Source organism: Crocodylus porosus, unplaced genomic scaffold (assembly GCF_001723895.1).
Source record: "Crocodylus porosus isolate Cpor-Errol unplaced genomic scaffold, CroPor_comp1, whole genome shotgun sequence".
Classification (NCBI taxonomy): domain Eukaryota; kingdom Metazoa; phylum Chordata; order Crocodylia; family Crocodylidae; genus Crocodylus; species Crocodylus porosus.
The window spans coordinates 144,951,243-144,975,773 of NW_017728906.1; positions in this window are offsets into that span (position 1 = coordinate 144,951,243).

Genomic DNA, 24,531 nt, shown 5'->3' on the forward strand with positions numbered 1-24,531 from the left:
ATATATATATAATAATAACATTTTATTCCTGTGTCATACAGAAAGAGATATGGAGGAAGTAGGCCTGGAATACAGGTCAGATTTAAAAGTAGTTAGGTTCCTAATTCTTTTTAACATCTATATTTAAAAATCTTACACCACTTGCACATTGCACAGACACTTGCACTTGTGTGTATGTGAGAGCCATCCTAGCCTGGTGAAATATGAGCACCATAGCAGAAGTGGAGCTTGATCCCCATTGATAAATCACACCAGCATGTGTATAGCTTTAAACATGAAAATAGTCACTTTGGCTTCAGGGGGTTTAATGACATGCTCAAAGTTAAATGGCTCAGAGTCTTTTTCCTCTGTATAAAAGTACAGAAATGTAAATAATGAAAATAATTGATGACATTCTAGGTAGTATAAATAAATAGTATATAATATGTATGTAATAATGATATACGTTGTTGCTGCTGTTGTCCCAATATAACTTTAAAACATAATATATTTTGGTAGGTATTGATAAGTGAGAATTTTCAAATGCTGAACAGGTGCTTTTTTTGCTTGTTTCTTTTTGTTTTAGCAAAAAAAAGAGGATTAAATATTAGCGGCCTTTCAATTCCCTAATAAGGTTGGAGCATATTTTTAGATGGGTGCTGTCTCCATATTAAAATATAGAAACTCAAGGTAGTGAAAGGAAAATGACAAGAAACAATCCTTAATCCTGTCATGTTCCAGTGGGTTTGCATTTGTAGTAGATTTGTTCCCAGAGACTTACCACAGGAGGAGGAGCACACTAGAAAAAAAAATAATCATGGGCAAATTTCATCCCTGGACCTACACAAGAAATAAGTCTGACCCAATAATCTCTATGTTCTTTCTCCTCACTTGGTTTGACCATGATTGATAGCAGCTTGTATGGCCTGCCTAATAATAGCTGTTTCTTTTCAATCTGGTGGCACTGGAAAAGGGAAGGAAAGATGATCTAGCAGCTAAAGAACATTATCATTAACATCCTAATGCTTTCAGTTTACCTCATTTTTACTTAAGCTAACAGCAAGGCATTCTGTATATCATGCAGGTACTGAGACCTAATAAGAATTTGCCAGAAAACACCATAAAACCGTCAGCCCTAAGAATTTTTATAACTAACAGCAAAGGGTACCTCAATGTCTATTTCAAAGCTGATTTGATGAATACAGAAAAGGTCAAACTAAAAATAACTAGACTGAATCAGTTATAAGTGTAGTAACATATGCCTCATTTAATAATGAACTCTAAATTTGCTCTGCAGTTTAAGTAGTATCATGAATGCTAATTCTGACAGTAAAGGGTTATGAACTACCTGTCTGCTCAAGTCTGGCACAAGGTCAGGCAGTTATAGAGCTAATGAAAGCCCTGATGTACCAGAAGCTGGGTGATTGACACGAGTATGCTAGCTACGAAAGTGCTGAGTTACTCTGTTGCATTCAAAATGACAGTGTCCTGAAACACAATTTAGTACACTCCATTTGTTTATATAGTCCAAATGCTTACTGCTTACGTCAACAGAACTCAAATTCAGGAGCATAACATTGAATTTTAGTTGCATTTAACTTTTGTATGCCAGGCACCAAAAAATGTGGTTCATGATTCTGATAATTAACCTAGGACCAGTATACAGGATTCAATATAACTTAGAATATCATGAAAGGAGCAAAAACGCATTATTATCCAATCTTTATAAGCCAAGGGAAGCAGAAAACAGTAAAATACCCAGTTAATATTATCAACATTGATAAATATTTTAAATTGTTTGAAATATCTTTGTTCCTTTTATCTCCTACAATGAACTTCTCTTCTGAACATTCACAAATCATATGATTAATTCTCTTCTGTGTCTTTGCTTTTGAGACCTACCTGTGCTAAAACTGTTCTTACTTCATTGTCAGTTTTATATGTGATGAAATGAGTATTTATGGGGTTGATGTACATGTCCTGGCTTTAGTATGACAAGCCTGCTTTTTTGAGTTTGTTAAATATGCATTTGCAGAATGGACAAAATAATGGGTGCTACACTGTAATCTGGATAACAGAATTTGCAGTGTCTTCATTATACTGTTCTTTATCGCAGCTCTTGTGCCTCTGGAAACATTTAGAAGTTCGGGTCTTTATAAAAATTAAACCCATGGTTCTCAAAGCCTAATTGTCATTCAGCAGTGGTTAGCAATATGAAAAGCAGCAATAGAAATGTCACATCTGGAATTCTTTTATTTCATGGATCATGGGATCTCCATTTTTCCCAATCTGCAGAATGATGATGTTAGAGGAATTGTTATAGGTAAAGGATGCTCAGGAGATTTCCTCAACTCAGTACAGATAAATGGATTTTGGAAGCACTTGGGCAACTCCTGATTTCCTATATGTAGTGAGAAAGACATAAATAACAACAACAACAACAAAAATAATAATAATAATACAAACCCTTTCTAGGGAGGGCAATGCAGGGCTGAATGGAATCTAAATATAACCTCCTGTGTTCCTCCAATGGCAGTATTATTTAGAGATGTTTCTAAAGATGCAGAATTTAACCTTGAATTGGGAGTACTGATACCCCCAAATTTAGGGACATTCTGGTCAGAGATTTGAGTCTAATAAGTCAATTTTGATCAACCTTCAGAATCAAAGCCTATATACTGTAAGGAATTTAAGATCACAACTTAGTTCTTCAGTTAACTCAAACCCTTCTCCTTTTCCTGTACATTCTCTTCATGTCCAGGCTGTACCCACTGGTACCCATTGCCAGAGAGTTGTGCAGGAATCAGCAGGACCCAGAGTGTAGACAAGTGCAGGGAGGGAATCAGCACTGGGTCTTGCACTATTATTCCCTGATACCTGCACCACTATGTAGTTCTGCAGGGAGCCAAGGAGCAGTGCAGGGCAACCCTGCCTACAGATGCTGCATTTCTTCTGAATACTTTATTCTAAGATGAGGCTTCTTTTTCCCTCTGTTGAATGGGGGGAAAAAAATCCTCATAATGATCGTAAAAAAGTAGGGCTGGAAGGAACCATCTCACAAGGTCATCTAGTCCAGCCCCCCCTGCTCAAGGCACGATCAGCCCTAATTAACCATCCCAGCCAAGTATCTACCTAACTTTTGAAACTTTCCAATCATGGAAATTCCACAACTTCTCTAGGTGGCCTGTTCCAATGCCTGACCACCCTCATAGTTAGAAAGTTCCTCCTAATCTCCAATCTCAATTTCCCTTGCTGCAATTTAAGGCCATTTCTCCTAATACCTGCAGCTACATAGAAAAGCCCATCTCCATCCTCTCTATAATCATGCCTCATCTAGGACTTGAGTAAATACTCAAGTTGTGGAGGGGAGGACAGTACAGAAGGGGGTTGAACAAATACAAGTGAGGAGAAATGTTATCATTTGAGGCCCACATCCTGCCCCAGGCTTTAAGGCAAGGTAGATATCTATAAGCAAGCAAAAATATAACTTCATCCACCTCTGCCAAACTGTTCATATGTCAGATTATTTTCACACAACTATTAGTTGGATGTTATATAAGTATCAGCTGGCAGTTTAACATCTGGCAGAATGACTTCAGTGATCAGACTGTCTTGTATGCATCCTATGATTGCCATTAATACATCCTTAGGACACTACCCTCATCCCTACAACATTACTCATGACTCCTACACTCTCCTTACTGATCACTGCAATATTCCAAATCCATTTTTTATCTTCAATGATATTAATCATTTTACCTCTTAGTTATTGATTTTTTTGTAAGAATTCATAACCCTTTACCAATGTTTTGTCTTATGTCTTGGGGTACACAAAATTATTTACTTAAAATATGTCTATTGTCTTAACTGCTTAAGTATAATGAATGCCCAAGTGTATTTTAAGGGTGTATACATAATGACTAGAGAGACTTTTTACACTTGGTGAAATCAAATTAATCAACAGATTGGGGGTTGAACTGAAGATCTCCGGTGCTGAAAGAATGAGTCACTACAGCTTAGCCAAGATACTCTGACTGGAACAGTAATGGTCTTATTTTTTGTAAAGTGAGCACAAATCAGGATCTGTTATACCTACATTATACCTCTACAGTCAAATACTGATAATAGCTGGTAGGAAGCTTGGCAAAAACTCTAGGAGAGTTCCTATTATTTCCAGTGCTTTATATGAAACTTCTTCGGTCATTTTACTCCTGACCTGAGCATTATATAAGTTATCCATATTAGTAGAATATCTCTGTGTTTACTCCTAGGTACTCCTCACAGTTCCATATCATTTGTAGCAAAAAGAGAGGTTCCAATTCTTCCTGAGCCCATCAAAGCTGCTCCATATCTCATTTATTAGTAGAAATGACTGCTATTCACCCTCAACGGTGGAGGCAGTGTTTTTTGAAGCATTGGCTTGACACTGGATCACCATGCATTAGTTTTTCTTCATTATGCATATGGCATGTGATTCACTGGGAAATAGTGAATTCAAGCAGTGAAATACTGTCAAGTTACAAGAAGCGTTCCCTCCTCACTGGCTAATGAAGTTGTCTACATAACACTCCCAATTCTACAAGATGAAGGAGTCAAGGAATAGAACAAACGATTGAACTCAGGTCTCCTGAACAGCATTAGTTTGTCCTGGGCATAACACTTTCAAAAACTGCCGTGCAACTTTTTAGAATGTGTTAAGGATAGTGTCAGAGTTAAAGAAATAAACACAGATGTGCTCTGCAGAAAGGACATAAAACGTTCCTTGAGAGGTCTGACACAGGACACTTCCCAGTCTGTAAACTGCAATCTAATATATACCCTGTAGACCATTCTACAACATGAAAGAGATAAGTGATGTTGAGTGCTGCTGAACGCTCCAGTTTTCACCATGATTCAGCACACAGTCACTTAGCACAGATGTTTCTATAATTGTGATACAGTGAAAAAATTCACAGTGTTCAGTGGTCCTTGAACATGCATTTTCTGCCTATATGGTATGTGTTGGGCAATTCATATAAAAATGAAAGAAACTTGACAGATTTAAAAAGATCAGGTCAAAGATTTTTTTTCCCCCTTCTTCTTCTTTTCTTGTTCTTACATTGTTCTACTTTGTATTTCTTTGCTTTGGCATTTCTTAGCAGGGGCCACACAATGTGTACATCTCCATTATTATCTGAGCAAACCACATCTAGTGTTAAACTCAATGGCAATTCACTTTTTGTCTGTCTATAATTTAAACACTGCATCTGATCAGTTCCAAGACTGAACAAAATGTTCCAGGTAGCTTACTGGGCAGAATGCTATTAATTTTGGTAATAATCAGAATCCTGGAAAAACCTGATTTCCACTAAAATTAGCTCATATACCTTTTTTTACTATCCGACAGGGGCTCTGTGGGTGCTGAAGAGGGAGAATTGGGGAATATACATAGTGGAGAAGAGAGAACAGGGACAAAAAAATGACTATGAGAAAGAGTGGTGCAGAAGTGAGAAATGAGGGATACACAGAATTTTTAGCATGGAGTCAGAATCAACTGACATTTTAACATCTCCCTGCAGTAAGAGTTCAGTGATAAGACTTCCTTGTATACACCTTGTTTTGGCATGGAGTGAGGTTGAAGGAAGCAATGATGACACATTTGGAAAGGAGAGAAATGTCATTAAGTTTGAAGCAATAGGAGAGTAGTACAGGGAGATAATGATGGGGCTGATTTGGGAATTTTCCACTGGAACATTTCCGCACAGGAAATTAGAGATTATTTAAAATTGAAATATTCCATAGGAATATGTCAGTTTAAGCAAAATGTTCATTAGGTGCCTGGTTTCCTTCTAGCCCACTACCCATGAGCTGTTTTTCTGTGCCAAGAGCTCAGCACCATCATGAAGCGTGCAGCCTCTAGAAAACCCCAGCCCATTGTATTACCAAATGTAAATAATAGGTATCTTTAGAAGTTGACTTATTCACTGTAAGGATTTAACCACACTAGGACGTTGCTTGTGGATCCATTTTCATGGATTTTCTTCTGTGCTGTTGTCATACTCTGCTTGGAGCAAGAACTCTTCACCTGGAAGCAGTAGTGACTCCCTTCCAGACTAGGAAAGAAGTGGTAACAGAAGCTACTTCCACCCAGAATTTATACAGAGTATAGGACTGTAAGAAACCTATCATTATTATAATTATTTCCCTGCTGTTGCAAGTATGTTTCATTTATCTTAGCAGCCAGAAGCAAGGCCAGCCTTCATCATACAGTCTTCTGTTAAGAAAGTGCTGTCAGGGCTCCTCTTAATAAGGGATCTTGAAATTTTGCACCCCTCACCTCCCAGTCCCAAGGTGTACAAATTAATTCACACCAATATGTCATATTTAAGGGAAGTCTATACATCAAGATGAACATTTCTACATCAGCTATTCTCAGGGTGAAATTCTATTTTTTCCTGGTCATCTACAAGGCCACATTCTGTCCATTTACAGGACATTTTTGGCACTTACTCATCCAAGGGAATTCTATTTCTGGATATGTTGCCTGTGTGCATGGACAACTGCAAGTGACTACATAATTGCACAGACCAAGCCTGTGCAGTAGCAGCCATGACATGTATACACACTTCTCACTGATGTGTAGTGACCACAGGCAGCTGAAAATGGAATCTGCTAAAGCCCATGACTACCAGACTTAGCCTCAGGAACAGAAAAAGGGATGTATATGTGTGTGTGTGTCCATTGGTCTTTTCCCCTATTAGCTCATTGGACCTCACCTGAGACACTGAGAAGACTGAGTTTTAGGTCACCATATATAGCCAGAGAGTTTGAACCAGAACTTCTCAGACTTACCAGTACAACACTCTTAACTACCTATGTTACAGGTCAGCCACCATACAGAGAAAAGCCAGGGTAATGGTTAACTTGTGACATGGTAGTTAGAGTACTGTGAATTCAAATGGACCCAGGTTTACCCTTTCTGGGTAAAAGGTGTCTAGAACCCAGATACTTTAGCTTCCCCAGTAAGTGCCACAGCCACTCACTATTTGAGGGAAAAGATTGGAAGTTATTCTCTTATTTTATTGTCTAGTTTGGACACATATATAGTGAGCATGTCTACAAGTTAAATTAAATAATTGCTCCCGTGCACAGTGCTTACATGTGTGCAGCATATGGAGCCCTGACTGATAGGGGGGCTAGGAGGTCAGCCTGCCAGCTCAAGCCTGCTACCTACTGGAGTAAAGAGTTGTGGAGTGGCTGGCTATGACACTGAGGATGCACAGTACAAGGTAAGCCAGCAGGTAGCTCTGCACTGTAGAACCCTCATGCCCCAGCCAGCCCCTGTCATCATCTACACATGCATTGTGGTGAAGTAAATAACACTGCCTTAAAATAGTACTTGTGTTGGGGAGTAATATCCTGCAGTAGAATGAATTACTTTACTCTGGCCTAATAGCATCGCTCATGTAGACAGTGACGCTTTACTATGGAGCTAATTAGGCAACTCCGCAGTTAGTGTCTCTTGTAGATGCACCCAGTCATTCATACTTTCAGTGCCATGCAACTGATAACAGAATTTGTCTGGGCTGAAAATACCCTGCGATGACTAGGAAAAATAGAAAGTCATCTGTTAATACCAAATCTAGAAACTTGGATGACCAAAGAGGAAGGGGAATGTCACTTTTAGATCCCATTTCCAGGTTTTGTTTTTCTCTTAATCTGCCTCAGAATGCCCCATATTTGTTCACTCTGCATGAAAATCTGTGTCCATAATTCTGAAAATCTTTCTCGGTACATATTGGTGTCAGATGTCTTTGATATTGTATTGGTAGATCATAAGCTCTGATTTCCACAAATACCCTAAAAGTCTATAATTAGAGTCTTTTTGTGGATTTAGCTTTCAGTCTTTAAAACAGTAGGGTGGAGGGAGTGTTTTGATGGTTTGGTGACTATAATGTGGTAGAAATTAAAAGGCTATATCTACAATCCATATAAACAATTGCATAGTCCAATTACATTGATTTTAATAAAGTTCCACAGAAGTTAAACTGGTGCACCTGGAAGGATAATCAAGTAAGCCATGTTCAGATATTAAGTAACTGAGCTGAACTTTAGGTTCCAGAGGGGTGGAGAGAAGTGATTATCCACAAGTATTTTGGTAGAGAGGTTGAATAGGTCACTCCTATTTCTGCAGTGGTACATGGTGTGTAAGAAGACTTGTGACAGCTCCTCCTGACTCAAAAATGACTCCTCCTGCCTTAGAAATGCTTATGACAACTTCTGTTGACCGAGCCAGAAGGAAGTGTCCCATTAGATCACTTGGGGTAGATAGTACCTATCCAGGTATGTCTCCAGTTTATTCACACCAAATTTGGTCACAGGACTTGGGCCTCCTCCAAATAGTTATCTGATATGAAGTATCTCAGCATGTCTATAGCTAATTGTTTTTAATGTTTCAGTTAAGTTTCACAGTGACAACATCTCTCTAAATCAAATTAATATTTTTTCTTTATTGTTTATATTCTTTTTTCACTGAAAAAACAGTATAAGCAATCAATATCAGAAGAATATATATATGACTATATACAGCAATGCCTGGCTATTTGATTTGAGCCTCTGTGGGCATCTACACACATGTTCCAGGGTGTATCTGGTGGGGGGCACTTTAATTAGAGCAGCTTGTGTATTCAGTGTCCCACACTTCTAAATGTCAGTGGAGGTGCTTTAACTAAAGCGTGTTTGATGAGCTTTAGTTAAAGTGCCCCCACTGCCATTTTGAAATCTGGGGATACTGAATACACATGAAGTGGAGGCTGCTGTAGTTCACTAATTAGCACACTCCAGCATACTCACAGCAGACTCTATTAATCAAGTCCTCTCTGATGCATGCTAATTAGCACATATCAGAGCAGTGGTCCATCACATGTATAGGTCCCCTATGTGATTATTCTTTGATGAGAGATACAGTTATTCTCATACCCAGGGTCAAAGGAGTCTGAGACTTCACTTCTTTTGCAACAACTTCTTTAAACTTAAAAGAGAAAAGAAGCCATAGTAATAAAAAAAAAATAGTTCAAGAATCAATGCAACAGACACTGGCTTACTCTTGCAGCTGAGACAGACAGATGGAAGTGAATGATATTCTGAAACACAACGTTGCAGCATGCAATCAATATTTTCTGCCTTTAAACTTGTCTTTTTGCCTACTTGCCTTGCATGCTTTTAAAGTTTGTTGCTAACAGTTCTGACCAATAATAATGGACTTTTAAAATCAGAATTAGTCTCCTTTAAATCTGTTGACACACTGATTTCAGTATCCCTATCCTTCTTGGTAGGTAAGTGAAATGACTTCAGAGTCAAACAAGTGTAATCTTTTGTGTTTTACATCAGTAGAGTTAATTTATGTATAAGGAAACATAGGCCTTAATGAGTTGCAATGTATTGTACAATGAAGGTTTATCTTTATTTATGTAAACTTTTTACAGAAATTTAACCAAATAAGACAGAAAATGGTCTAAAGTGTTTAATAAAATAAAACCTCAGGTAGCTAACTCACACTAACTTTGCCTGAGTGTATTAGTAATTCTTTAGAGTATTTCGAGAAGGTTTCACATAATAATTAGCCTAGTAATTTTCACATACCATAAAGATATGGTTTCTGCTCAGAAGAGTTTAGAATTGAGAACTTAAGGGCCAAGTACAGAGAGGCAAAAAGCCCCGAGGCTGAATCAATTAAATCTTCAGATGTTAGTCTAAGCTGCATAGATTGAACAGATAAGCAAGTGAACAGACATTCACTTTTGATTCTGGAAAAGCAGCCACATGGCCAAAGCCAAGGGGCACTAGAGCATGTCTTCCTGCTCAGCTGAAGCAGACAGCTCAGGCCAAACCTAATCCACCCATCCTGCAAGGGAGGGGTTTGCAAGGAAGGTGCAAAGCATCCTGGGAGGCATGGGAGACTGTGAGTGCACTTGAATCTGAAGGGGATCTGTGGCAGTAGTTCAATAAACTGATTTAACCTAATGCTGATACTATATCCATCCAGGTTTATCTTAAACCAGTTTCAGCCTTTTTGAAAATGGTTTATGTGCACTGAAGTTGTGTTACAGATTTGAACGGGTTTCCAGTCACTTATACCTGTTCATGTGTCATTTTCATCCCTAGCCAGGGTGGCAACAGACTAGAAAATCATAAGGAAAGATTTTTTTTGAAAGAGGAATTTGATAGAGGAAAAGAGAAGCTACAGCTGGCACACCTATCACCTATCTGTTTATGCCTCTGTGCTGCAAACATATTTTAAGCAAAGGCATTAAAACAAGTGGATTACAAAGTATAAATGATATAAAACCATATTGCACTTCAAGGGATAGCTGGAGCAACTTGCAGAAAACAAACCAGCCTAGGGATTCATCCATATCAAAGACTGAATCTCTCATTGTTAGTCACTGTCTTATATATTAAGAATGCTTGAATTTAATCTAGCATAAGTATGAACCATAGTCTCAAATGTTTTCACCCATGTTAAGATAGTCTTGATATTGTAACACACCTTAAGATCTAGTCAGATACTGAAATAGTAAGTCTACTGATGCGCCAAATTTTTATATCAGTAAATAATCAGCACAATTAAACTACTTATTGGATAAATGTGGGATGTGGTGGTCAAATGAAAAATATGCATTAGTTTAAAACCAGCTTAAGAAGGAGATAAAAGTTCGCTGACAACACCAAACTGTCGGGGCAGGCCGAACCGAAAGAATCGGGCCCCAAGGTCACGGTGGGCCGGGGTGGCGATCAAAACGCGAACAGGTGGGATTAGCGGCTGCAGAGTCTGAGAGGCACCCAAGCGTATGGTTTCAACTAGAGAAGGATTTATTTAGTCACACTTTGAAGCGGAGGCACAAAGTTGCTTTCTTCAGTTACAGTTACAGAACCAGCAAACAATCAACAACAGAGGGGTCTGTTGGCCCGTGGGGTTCACAGTGAGCCCTTGCTTTCTACCCCTGAGGGATAGGTGCGGCTGCTCACTGCTAGTCCCAGGGCTGGTCAACAGCTCATAGGTAGGAGACGGACAACAAAACAAAACTGCAACACGTCGGGAAGAACGGGATCGTGACGCCAGTCCAATGGACAAACGGATGGTCGAAGGTAGTAGCCGAGGTCAAAAAGCCGAAAAGTAGTCAAAGCCAGCAGGGATTATCCGGATCGTGGTAGATGGTCAATGCCAAAATAGGTTGGAAGCCAGGAAATCAAAACCGCAATACACCAGCAACAAGTGACATGAAACGCCGAGCGAGGGAGGAGATCAATAGGCCCCAAAGCCTGACTGAGAGACAGTCCCTGGAATGCCAGCCGCTTTCTCCAGCTAGCGCAATCTCCCCCCGAGGGAGGGGTTCACAGAACTTTTATCTGAATTTAGTGGCCAATCAAAACGCTCTCTGCAGAAAAATTTCTAGCCAGATTACCTCATGTCAGGTTCTGACTGAGCATGCTCTCAGTCAGAAGCTGACACAGTCTGAGCATGCGTCTGTGGGGAAAGTAGGTCAGCAATGATTGACAGGCCTGCAGGTCATCCAAGGGGCAAGAGCTGGGTGAGCCTTGGAAATTTCCATTCACAGAGTCAAATGCGCATGTCAGTTTCAACTCCTCTGTGTTGTCAGCATACATTTAAGATTTTTCCATGACACAAACTAAAGGGGAGCATAGTCACGCTCAAAGACAGGTTGGCAATACAGGCCAACCTGGACATTCTTGCAAGGTGGGTGGACCTCAACGTGATGTTGTTTAATACAGAGACATGTAAAGTGCTCCATCTGGGGAGAAATAATTCACAACACACTTACAGGCTCAGCAGCACTACGCTTGCTAGCACCACATCTGAACAAGACCTGGCTGTGATAGACAACAAGATGAACATGAATCACAAATACGATGCCATAGCTGGCAGAGCTAATTAAACACTGATATATCTACCAAGGCATCTTGAGCAAGGCTAAGGATATCATCCTCCTGCTCTACTTGGCCTTGGTGAGACCACGTCAGGAAGGATGTGGAGAAGCTTGAGAGAGTCCAAAGGAGGGCCACATGCAAGATTAGAGGCCTAGAGACCAGGTCATATGATGAGAGGCTGAAAGACTTGGGACTCTTCAGCCTGGAGAAGAAGGGACTTGTTGGCAGCATATAAATATATCAAGGGCATACATCAGGGCCTGGGGGAGCATCTGTTCACCTAGGCCCCCCAGGGGAGGACAAGAAATAATGGGCACAAGCTGATTAAAGATTGTTTCAGGTTAGAAACAAGGAAAAACTTCTTTACAAATCAAGTACTGAGTGTTTGGAACACACTTCTCCCAGAGGTGGTTCAGTCACCCACCTTGGTGATCTCCAAAAAGCATTGTGACACCCATCTTGCTGGGGTCATCTGATCCCAGCAGTCTTTCTTGCCCAAGTGCAGGGGGACTGGACCCAATGATCTGTAAGGTCCCTTCCAGCGCATAGCAACTTTGAAACGATGCAACTATCCCACCCCTGCTTATCGAGGACACCACTTACCTGCTGCTGCCATGGCTTATGCAGCCCTAAGTTGACAGAAACAGTCTTTAGTTTCCTCCTCAAACACAGATTAGCCCCCACCTTCCTCCCCTATGAACAGACACCACCACCAACCCACTGTCCACCACCAATAAAGTATCCTCTTCCTGATGCAAACTGTTTGGATTGTGCTGCATGCCCTTTTGGGGGGGAGGGAAGGACATTGAGGTGGAGGTAGCTATCGACCAGATGCAAGGTACAGGCACCCAACACCCCAGCCACTGTGGGTGTGGACACCACAACAAGGCCAGTGGACTGGGAGCTCACCTGGAGGCAAGGGGGGCTTCTACTGGCTCCTCCTCCCCCATCATGAGCCAAGGTCAGCATGGCCTACATGCAGTGCTAGCCCTAGTGCCAGCAGCTCTCCCTGAAGGGGCAGATGACACCTGGGTGACTAGCAGGGGGAGCCCAGAAAAGTGGCCTGGCTGCTGGGGGACCCAGTGCAGGTGTAGGGGAAGAGGACCCTGGCTACTGCAAAGGCACTGCATCTTGGCCCAAGTCCACTGGGGTGGGGCTGTAGGTGGACAAGTCCACTGGGTAGGTGGCTTCCAGGGGGCAGGTGTGGGGGCAGGTGGGTCTAGGCCTGGGGACTGCTGGCACGAAGATGACTTCCAGAGCCAAGATGGTGTCCAGCACCCAGCTGTCCTCCTATGTGACCTCCACTGCCTGAGCCATCATGGAGGCCTGCTGCTCTTGTGCCTCCAGCATCCTCTCAAGGTTGCAATGTTCCTCCCTTAGAGGGCCTTGAGCCTGTCCCTGAATGTCCTTGGTCCTTTTCCCACTCATGTGTGATGTCTTAGGTATGCCAGACCCACTCCTCCACCAGCCACTCCTCCACCATGATGACCAGCTTGTACATCAGAAGGATGCAGTGCCTGCCGCTGGTGGAGGCAGTGCAGGTAGAGAGTGCTGGCCATCTGGGGCACCCTTCCCTGATGCCATATCTTCAGTGGCAGCTGGTGCCCCTCCCTTGCATGCAACTGCTGGATGTGCAGAGTAAGGACAGGGAGGGACTTTGTGAGTGTTTTCAAATTTCAGAGATAACATGCACTATACCAAGAGGCTATACACTGCCTGGTCTCAGATCAGGGGTTGTGCATGCACAGGTGCCCAGGGACCATGGTAATTTGGCTGGGTGGGCCCTGCCACAGGTGGCCACCGGCAAAGCCCGCCATCCCTGCTTCCTCCATGAGGGCAGTCAGCCCACTTGGCACTTGCTGCAGGCAGCATGTCTTCCTGATCCCCTATCCAGGCCAAACCAGGTTTGGTTTCTGGCAGCAGCTACCATGGCTGCTCCAAGCCAACTCCTCAACTTGTCCTCCTGTAGGCCTAGCAGTTTCCTCCTATGGTGCCAGGGGAGGGTGGCCATCATAAAGGACAGTCTGGTTGTCTTCTGTCCTCTATTGATATGAAACTGGATGCCTTTATGTCCTCTATTTTTTGCTTGAAGAGAAAATTAAAGGACATAAAGGCATCCAGTTTCATATCAATAGAGGACAGAGGACAATATAGCAAAAAACTGGAATGTTCTATATGATAGCCACACTATGCCACGGTTGTGGGGTTAGGGGCTCCTGCCCAGCTGGGTTGTGGAGTTGGGGATGCCCCCACCCTTCCCCCAGTGGGCCTCTCCAGAGAAGCAGCCTGCGGCAGGGCCCCCACTATGAATGCCCTGTACCCCAGGCATGCCTCCACTGAGATTCCACTGGTTGCACCATGACAAGTTGTTTGAGTGCACCAAGGGGTTCCTGACCCACTATGCCCCACTGTTGCTGACTACCATGGTGCTCTCAGTGCAGCTGAGAATTTGGCATGGGGCCCTGAGCCTTGAGAGTGCCCCAAGCAAGCCCACACTTCCCTGCAGAGTGCATTGCCACCTGGAGAGGTATCTGTGCCTACACTACAAGTGCCTGACCTTTGGAGCTGAGGAGGAAATCACCACTACCATTGATGAATTTCTCTGAATATAACAGCCCCCTGTCTGCCTAGCTGGGAGGGAACTACCTGCTCAATAAAGTTCTGCACTGCTTCCTGCCTCCCTGTATCTTGTTGGAGGGATCACTGGGGAGCAGGAGGGAGCTCGGCCAGGCAAGGTGGGGGAGGCAGGGAAGGAAGGATAGATTTGCAGCCTGGGGTCAGGCAGAAGAGGTGGCATAGGCATGGGTGGCTGTAGCACTGCCGTTCTCCCACCCCTCTCAGCTCTCTTTCCTGTGTGAGCATTACTGGATGGGCATGGCAGGTGGTCCCAATGGCCCAAGTCTGTCCCTGAAAGCAGCAACAAAGTGCAGCTACCAGTGGCGCACCAGGGTACAGTGGCATAGTCCTCGACTGCCCAGCCAGTGGCCCCCTCCAGGGATGAGCTGGAGCTGGTCATGGCTGGTGCCATCCCTGGCCTATCTTCCTCACTGGGCTGCACACTCAGAGTTGGCATGGCAGTCATTGGTCTAAGTCCCAGAGCTGCTAGACAAGGCCAGGAGTGGGGTTCACACTGGGAACTATGCTTGATGCCCTGAAGGGCCCTCCCCTGCAAACTGGTCATCACTGCCAGGCCCATCAGAGGCTCCAGCAGGCTACCTGTGCTTCAGTATACCTTGCGGCTGCATCCAGAGTCCCAGGGACCCAAGATGTTTTCCAGCAGCTACATAAAGGGCATGGTCCTGCAGGCATGCCTGGACCAGCTGTGCCCAGTTGTGCTACATTACATGGGTTCACTGTGCCAGGAGGGCCTTGACCTTTATGTGGCACTGCCACACAGGCTGCTGGTGCCTATGCTTCTGGATGTGGCCTGTCAGGGCCTCATGTATGTGGGTATTGGAGAACCCACCCCAGGCAAAGTGGCTCTGCATGTTGGCATAAATGCACAACATGATCAGGTCAGCAGTTACCAGCTTGGGCCCCAGGACACTGTCTGTGGCATCAGTGAGGATGCCACCATAGGTCCTTCAGTGAATCACAGTGGCTCAGTCAGATGCTCTGTGTGCCACTTGGCCTTGGAACATGCCTGCAGCACAGGGACATTGTGTGTGGGAGGCAGCCAGGTGATCGGGCTGTCCCTGGGCACCACCGCCAGGTTCTGCAGGCCTGCTGCAGCCAGCACAGAGCCACAGCTGTGAGACACAATGCCCAGGGCAAGCAACAGGTGGCACTGACCCTGGGGTAAGGCCATGGGTTGAAAGCCCAGGCTGGGGCAGGCAAAGAGCCATCCCAGACATGGGGCTGGAGAAATTCCCAACCCTGTGGCTCTGGGCCAAGCAGGAGGCTGGCCCCCAGTGATGGGGCTGACTGGGAACAAATTTGCTCCCTCTCAGTGTCTACACATGCACTACTGTGTACAACCTATTGTGCACCCAGTAAGTGCAGGTAGTAAACTAACTGCATAGATTAATTTACTGCATAGTAACTGCCTGCACATGTAGACAGTGATGCTTTACAGCTCAGTAAATTAGTCTACTGTGTAGTTAAGCACCTCATGTAGACACATTCTCTTTGTAGTACAGCTTAGTATAACGGGGACTAGTTACATAGTTAGGAGTCCCAACTGCCTCATGCATAATACATTATCTGAAGATTCTATCTGGAAAAATAGTACATGAACACAAAATCTTGTATCATAATGGGATCATAAAATGGGCTTCAATTTGGATAGTGTCAAACCGGAGCTAGCAAGCCAAGCTCACAGTATTGGTCACGGTGGGGTGGCCAGGTGGTGGTGGATTGGAACACGAACAGGTGGGATTAGCGGCAGTAGAGTCTCAGTGGCACACAATCGTATGGTTCCAAACAAGGTAGTTTATTTGACTTACGCTTTGATGGCGTAGGTGCAGGTAGCGTCTTCAGTTACAGTATAACACAGAACAACAGAGGGGTCTGTTGGCCCACAAGGTTCCCCAACAGGCCCTTGTGTTCTACCCCTGGTGCTGAAGCCCGGGATAGGGGCAGCTGCCTGTTGGTTAAGTCTCAGGGCTGGTCAACAGCTCATTAAAAGGGAAATGAACAAACGAACAAATCTGTAACGTGATGAATGATGAAATGAGATGTGACGCCAGTCCAAAAGGGGTGATCGAGGTCGAGATCGATGAAGAGTGGTGCCGGAGTCGAATGCCAGATACAGTGGGATGGATGGATAGTCGAGGATGAAAACCGGAGTCAGGAGCCGTGGAATCAAGGTAGGTTCAGTTTGACAGTCTGTTAATCAGTATCAAAGTCGTAGTCACAGCCAGTGCCAGTTAGATCGAGAGCCAAGAGATCAATAGGATAAATGCAGAACGAATCGGAAGGATTGCAATGGAGGAGTAGGCTGCAGAGCCTAACTGAGGGACAGTCCCTGAGAACCAGCCTCTGTCCTCAGTTGAATGGATCTTCCCCCCCAGGGAGGGGCCCTCAGACTTATTTATAGCAGCCCTATAGCCAATCAGGCTGCTTGGCTGAGACAAATTTCTAGAGGAATTACCTCATTCCAATTGTACACTGGGCATGCTTTGCAATAATGTCTGTGTAGCAACTGAGCCTGCGCAGGGCTGAAAAGTAGGTCAGGGCTGATTGACAGCTCCTGAGGTCACCCAGGGGGTACATACTGGGCCTGTTTCTATGGCGCATGCTCATATCAGCTAGTTCAAATCCTGTACTGTCAGCATACATACAAAGTTTTCCATGACAGATAGCAAAACACATTTCCTAATCTTTGAATGCTTGGCTTTTCAACCTTAATGTTCTATTTACATGTTTAATTAATTACAAAATTCATATATGTACATGCATGTATGTACATATTTAGTCATGTAAAATGGAAGAACTCTTATCAGAGTGTTCTGTGATCAGAATGAAACAGCACTAATATCTAGTGGCGTTTCATTTTGATCCCAGAAAAAGGTGGATTTGGAGTTACCTTTTTAAATCTGAAAATTGGAGATTTTTTTAAATCAGAGAAAACTGGGATCCCAGGTGTTCAAGCAAACATTTAGATGCTTTAAGTTAACTTGAAGAAAATGAAAAGTTCTGCTTGTAAAACGTGTGTACCAGCACACACACATGCACAAGTCAGCTAATGCAAAATAATGTATGTTATACGTACTTCCTTCAAGCTATTTTAATGTACAGAAAAACTTGTAAATGGTGACCTGAACACTCCGATGGGCATTTTTCCATTATACATGAGTAACAATTGTCTAGAAGTCAGCACATCTTTATTTTCAACTTACATATTCAAAAAACTGACCTTTAAAATAAAAAAGCAAAGAAAGGTAAGTTTGTTTTATTCATGGCTTGGAGTTTTGCAGTGCTGTATGATTGACACAGAAAGAAATATTATGTTGTACAATTCTATGGCAGACAGGCCCAGGGCTATTCAGATGAGAGAACTAATAACCATGCTGGCAAAGGAAATTTCTTATTAAAACCTTGTTAAAGAACTACAATAATTCATTAAGGGTTATATCATTATAAAAATCCATCATGGTTATAGACTGCTTCCTGGGGCTTTGGTTTAGTAAAGTTTGACATGCCCTTTATGCTCTGAAATTAGGTAAAGCTAAAAATGATTTATTCAACAAAAATGTTAAAGATTTTATAAAGCACAAAAATAACTATGTAGAGCTTCCTTACCTTGACTTAGTACCTCAGGGGTTCACAGCTTAGAAAAAAAGGTGCTAAAAATGGACAGGTTAAATCTAGTATGGTCAATACGTGAAATCCTGCTTCCATTAAAATCACTGATATTGTAATGGTCTTCAGTGGGAACAGAATTTGGTCCAAGGAAAATAATCCTGTTTAAAAATTGAAGGTCAATATCAAACTAGTGTGATCAGATGGGACCAGGAGAAAGCACTAGATATATGCAAACATACTGATTTTAAAATGTCGTTTTAAGACTGAAAAAGGTATTTTGCAAGACTAATTCCTTTACTCATGCATATTTACACTTCTGGCTAAAGTTATGGAAATCATCTTCTCCTGGCAAAAGCTGTTTTTATTTAAAACTAAATCAGTTAGCTTAAAACTGAATCAGTTAAAGTGTAAGTTTAGTTCTCTCAAAAACCTAAGTGTTGTTCAAAAAAAGTGGTAGACAGTTATGCAGCCATGTAATAAATCCTTAACCACACAGGAAATCATGGTTGTCCATTTGCTATTTGCCACCACACAGGAAATATCAGGGTCACTAGAAATTTTCATTTGGCATTGGATATTGAATTTAGCTTCGCTCCAAAAGGACAAGCCCCTATAATAGGAGTTAAAGGAGAATATATTAACAGTGTAGGTTTATGATAAAAGGCGCTGTTTTGAATTTATAGAAGAATGGGCAATAAAGTACATGCATGCTGTAGCATCCACTACTGATCAGTCAGATTTCTATCATAAGCACTCAAATTTTCATATGCATCATTAAGATCTATTTATATTAATTCAGTGTTCAGTTTTATTATATGCCAGTGTCAAATTACTTCCAGAATGTCCAAACCAGTTATTTTTGCATTTAATGCTGAAATTAATACAAATATATCATACTAATTGGCACACTTGTTGGCTGTCTCACTGACAGGCCAAGGGCTAAATGGGTCGTGGAAACTGAAATAAACTCTCACTTTCGAGATGGTCTCTGTCAATCAGAATTGAGGTACAGTGACATGGCAGTGAGGGAAAACTTGCACTATTGCTGCTTGTGCTGAGAATTTTTTATTTTTTAGTTAGAGAGGGGACTTTGGTTAACAAGGCTGTCAGACATTTTAATAGGTACTTAATTCATATATACCTGGAGAGATAGGCACTCAATGGAGTTTTAAAAGGAATGCAGCACACATATGGATCCTGCAGGTTTGAACGTGGATTTTGCTAAAATTAGAATGTTACAGATGTTAGCATGTTTCCTTTGTAATGATAATATATATTTTATGGAGTTATTTCCTATAGTGTAACATGCAGTGGGGGTTGAGTAGGTCAGGGTGGCACATCACCCAGAAGCACCAGTTCAGAGCACGGATGAGGGCAGAATGCTGGCCCCAAGTATTCTGCATTGCCACTTTAGCTTGTGTTGGGGGACCTTGTTGGGGGACCTGCCACAAAGCCTGCACTAGGAGGAAAATGCTCCTCTTCTCGCCCATTCCAGTCTAGGTGCCAACATTTAAAGTTATGCCTCTATCTGCCAATATGACAACAAACAGACATCAGTGTGAAACATGTATTGCATAGATAGCAATGCGTCTACACAACATATACTTATTTGATTCAGAGATGTTTCCATCAGCATCAGCCATAGATTAACTCGATCCTTCAGTTGTAGAAGGGATGGCAAGATAAATTCACAACTGATGTTTATCATGGAAAAGATGCTTGATATGAGGTTCAAAGTTTATGGGACATTTTCAAAGAAGCCAAGAGGAACAAGATGCCCAAAGTTTATTGAATTTAAAAGTGATTAACGTGCCAACTTCTTTATGTTCCTTGGAAAATCCCAGGCTCAAGTCTTATATAATATTCTCACTGACCCTTTCCTGACACTAGGTAACAATTAGACTTTTTTCCTAACAGCATTTTGAGCTAAAATAAGTAGTGCCGCCTGCTGTGAATACTTAAGCCTTTCTTCCTTATCACTTACTGCAATAAATAGGCTAATTTATTTTAATGTAACCCCTCTTAGTATGCTCTTCAGGTGTGTAATCTAAACTACCCAAGTCATCTGCAGAATTGGCGGTATAGCAAGAATTATCACACAAAATAAACCTAGCAAAATGTGTCAGTCATGCTTTAAAAATATACAGACGTTCTGTCTACTCAGAATTATTTGGGTCTAATTTAGAGGTCCTGCTTAATGGCTGTTTCACTTTCTGCATTGACTACCAGTTCAGTGCTATGCAGGTACAGATTCAGTTCTATGTATGCAGTGCTAAATGTTCAAGCTTTATATGGACTGGATCCCAGTTACCTACTTTCAATTCAAGTACTAGATTAGCAGTTGTGACAAGAAAATTAATAGTGCCTTTTCTTCTTGCATGGCATGTTTTAGCTTGATTTTGCCAAATGAAGGTGTGGCTGAGGTATATTTCTTTCTCCTTGTCCAGTCACACATAGGAACAAGTCATACACAGAGAACAATGTAAATGATAAAATATCCTTTAAGTGTACTTTGGAAGTGACCACAGGTATGTACCAAAAAGAAGATGCATTGTTCATGATTTAAGTTAATGTTACTCTAAGGTAGAATACATGTTTGCTGAAGTATTGAGCAGTTGTTGAGGTGATTCATGACCAGGAATCCCATTTTTCTCTGATTTTAAAAAATCCCCAATTTTTGGTTTAAAAAAGGTTTTATATACATATGTGTATATTTATATTTATTTATTTATTTGTGGTGTTCCATTTTAATCCTGGAAAATGTGGAGATTATATATATATATATACACATTTTATCTCCACAGTTTCCAGGATTAAAATGAAACACCACGAGTAAATAAAAACATATATAAATTTATTTATTTATGGTGTTTCATTTTAATCATGGAAAAATGTGGATTTGGGGTTACTTTTTTTAACAAAACCAAAAATTAGGATTTTTTTTTTAGATCAAAGAATACCAGAATCCCTGTTCATGACTGCACCTAAACAACAAGTAATGGATACCAGACAGCATTCATAAGAATTGGATTGTGTGTTGTTTTGGGGGTGACTATTCTGCATGCATTATTGCCGCTCCTCAGAGACAGTTTTCAGCGTGTCTCCTATTAGCTGCTGAGACACTTCTGTAGATTTAGTGGTGATGCTATTACTCCCACATATCACCTGCTGTATGCCTCTGCTCTAATTTCTAAATATACACTCTGCAAGTGATATTTTCCTCTATATGATCTATGGGGCTTCTGTTCTTCTGTATTATATAATGTGCAGCAATAGCTACCAAGTTGATGCCTCAAACAATGCAAGCGCAATGATTCCAATAGCTTTTTTTACATAACTTAGCCATATTTTTGTATATGTCTGTTACACTGTATTCCCCTCCTATGATGTTACTGGCATCTGCATCCCTTTGCTGTATAACTTGGTATGATACACTGCAGGTCGCTGACATAACGTTGTTCAAAAGAATATGGTATTTAACATCAAAGCAGTTCTACTCTTTTCTTCAGTCCATGGCAAATCTCTCGACTTGATTCAGATCCTGACTGACATTTTTACAGGTTGTCAAAACCAAATTTGTATGTAATGCTGGATAACACAGAGTTAAACTGTTGACATGCGCAGACAGGCCATGGAAAATCCCCAGAGGGCAGACAAGCATGCCCAGCACGTGTCCCCTGTGTGACCTCTGGCTTGTCAATCATGGCTCTGCCATGAGGAAATCTAAACTGACACCCTGTGCATGCTCAGTCTTACACAAAGTATGACATAATTCGACCAGAAATTTCTATGAAGAGAGTTACCTGATTGGCCACAAAAATTGTATTTAAGGCTTGTAAGAACCCGCCCACGGGGGAGACCAGACCGGACCTGAGAGCAGAGACTGCAGCTGCAGAGACTGCTCCTCAGGAAAGCCTCCTAGGCCTAGAGCCCTGGTTCGTCTGCCGGAGCTCCGCTGGTCTCTCCGGGCCGTGGCTTTACAGCCTACCCTCGACTGATTGATTTCGTCTTCGGATTGCTTACCTGGTACTGACCTTTATTCCAACCTCACCGACTACGCATCCAGCTTATCCTCGGCATCGTTATCATTGTTATCACCGACCCGGCTTCACCTATGTTCTCTCCTCATTCATCCCATCGACCGTTCACCTTACCTGGTTCGTCGTTCATCCATCACCAATGATGCGTTACAGTGGTTCGTTGTTCCCTTTTATGAGCTGTTGACCAGTTCTGGGACTATCGAGTCGGGCAGCCGCACCTAGCCTCCCGGCTAGAAAGCAAGGGCTCGGCTCGGGAACCCCGTGAACCGACAGACACCTTTGTTTATTTGTTCATTTGTCGATACTGTAACTGAACAAGCAAGCTCTTCTGCCTACGCTATCATATCATCAGTCGCGTAAGTAAATAAAATCTATACTTTTTGAAACCGCACGTGTCCCGAACCGCTCAGACTCCTCGCCGCTAATCCCACCTGTTCGATCCGAACCCTCGGCCCACCGTAACCTTGGGGCCCGATCCCTGACACAGGTCAGACTATTTTCACAGCTTATCAGTCACCATCTTTCTTCTTTATTGGGGTATGAATTTCTTCATTCAACCCTCAGCCAGTACTGACTTTGGACACAAGTCCCAGTGCAGTTTGAGGAGGTACATTTACTTGGGCTTTTTATTTTTTTTACTAGATTTATCAATTTGGAGTGAACAGTTTACCAGAGTTCTCTCCTTCCACCAATTCTTCCTTGTTTCCACTAAAGTCAGAAAAAAATATGTATGCAGCAGCTATGTAATAGGCCCTCCTTCCCATTGTGATGTGCATATGACATCTTCTCTTCTGTCCTTTTTATACAAAAGGAGACGATCTTCTCTGTATGGAAGGTTTAGGGCCTGTATGGTGTTAGGACAATACAAAGTAGCATATCACTTTATTATACAATGCAGTATTCTGCAATACATTATGTCTGGTATATTCATACTTGTTCATTGGAAATGGGGCATTCAAATTGCCTGGCTGGTTTTGAAAATCTAAGTTCGCATTCTTGCATTTTCTCTCTCCTTTTCCACTTCCCTATTTCACCCTTCTATAGTACCATATCTATCCATCAAAAAACCTCATAGGCGTTGTGCTTCATTTACCTAACCACTTCGGCATTCCATATAGTATAGGAACATAGAACTGAAATTGGTCTCTGGAGCCATTAAGTCCAATCACTTGAACTCACAGGCACTTGTTACCTAAAAGAATCCCAACATTTAAACGGTCATCTACAATAATAAGGAACAAAACACCAAATTCACCCCACAAAATGCCATAGGTAGAAGTAGAGGTCACAGCAATGACGGGGCAATGACAGGGTGCATTGATTAATATCTGCTTAGAAGATCCTTGGAAAAGAACCAAGCCCCACGTTATAGGGGAAAGCAAAAAACCTGCAGTTCGCAGTATTCTGTCCTAGGGCAACAAATTTTTCCTGATCCCCAAGGGGGCTTGTATGTGACATGAGGTGTTAATTCTCCAAAAACTGAAATAGTGTTTTACACCTATGTTGGAGCCTGATCCCTATCTGCCTCTCTAGTAGAGAGGAGAGGAGAGCAACATGCTGCTCCATCCTCCCCCTCCTGAATGCTGCTGACTGTTGCGTGTCCCATCCCCCCCATCCAGTCTGCTGGTTTGGGGCCAGACCCACATGGCAGGAGGGCTCCATTCTTTCCCCTCCCCACTCAGCTGTGCAGGCAGGAGACAGAGTGTTTTTTTGCCTCCCACCCCGAGTGCTCCTTCCTGCCTATGGCAGGGGGTCGGACTCGTTGATCTGTCTAGGTCCCTTCCAACTCATTGATTCTATGATTCTAAGATGCTATGATTTAACCCAATAGCTTAGTGTTTAGGGCACTTCTCAAGTGAGCATAAGACCCAAGTTCTATCCCCATCCCAGAAGAGGCTTGAAGTTGTGCCTTTTAAAGTAAAAGGTGACATCACATTTGAAATGATTCTGGGTGATTGGAGTCAAAACCTGTGAGAAACATAACCCTCTACACATGCAGCTCATCCCTGCAAAGACTGGCAATTAACCCGAATTATCCACAAATGTCCCAGAAAATGTAATCTCAGATACTTCACCAGTAGTTAAAGTAGGACATTAGGATTTGCATGCCCATAGGATCCCAGGATAAAAGGCTTTGTCCCAGGAAAAATCCAAGGTCCATTTGTAGCCTTAAATTGCTCAAATTACCAAAGCAACAGATCAGTCATCATTTCAAGTCTTCTTTTACCCTCTCCTTGACTGAGGAAACTGGCTGGAATCCAGCCCAGCAGTCACTTCACTGATCCAAATCCTTTCCCCCTGACCCCTTATGCTATTTTTTTCTGCACAAACAGCATGC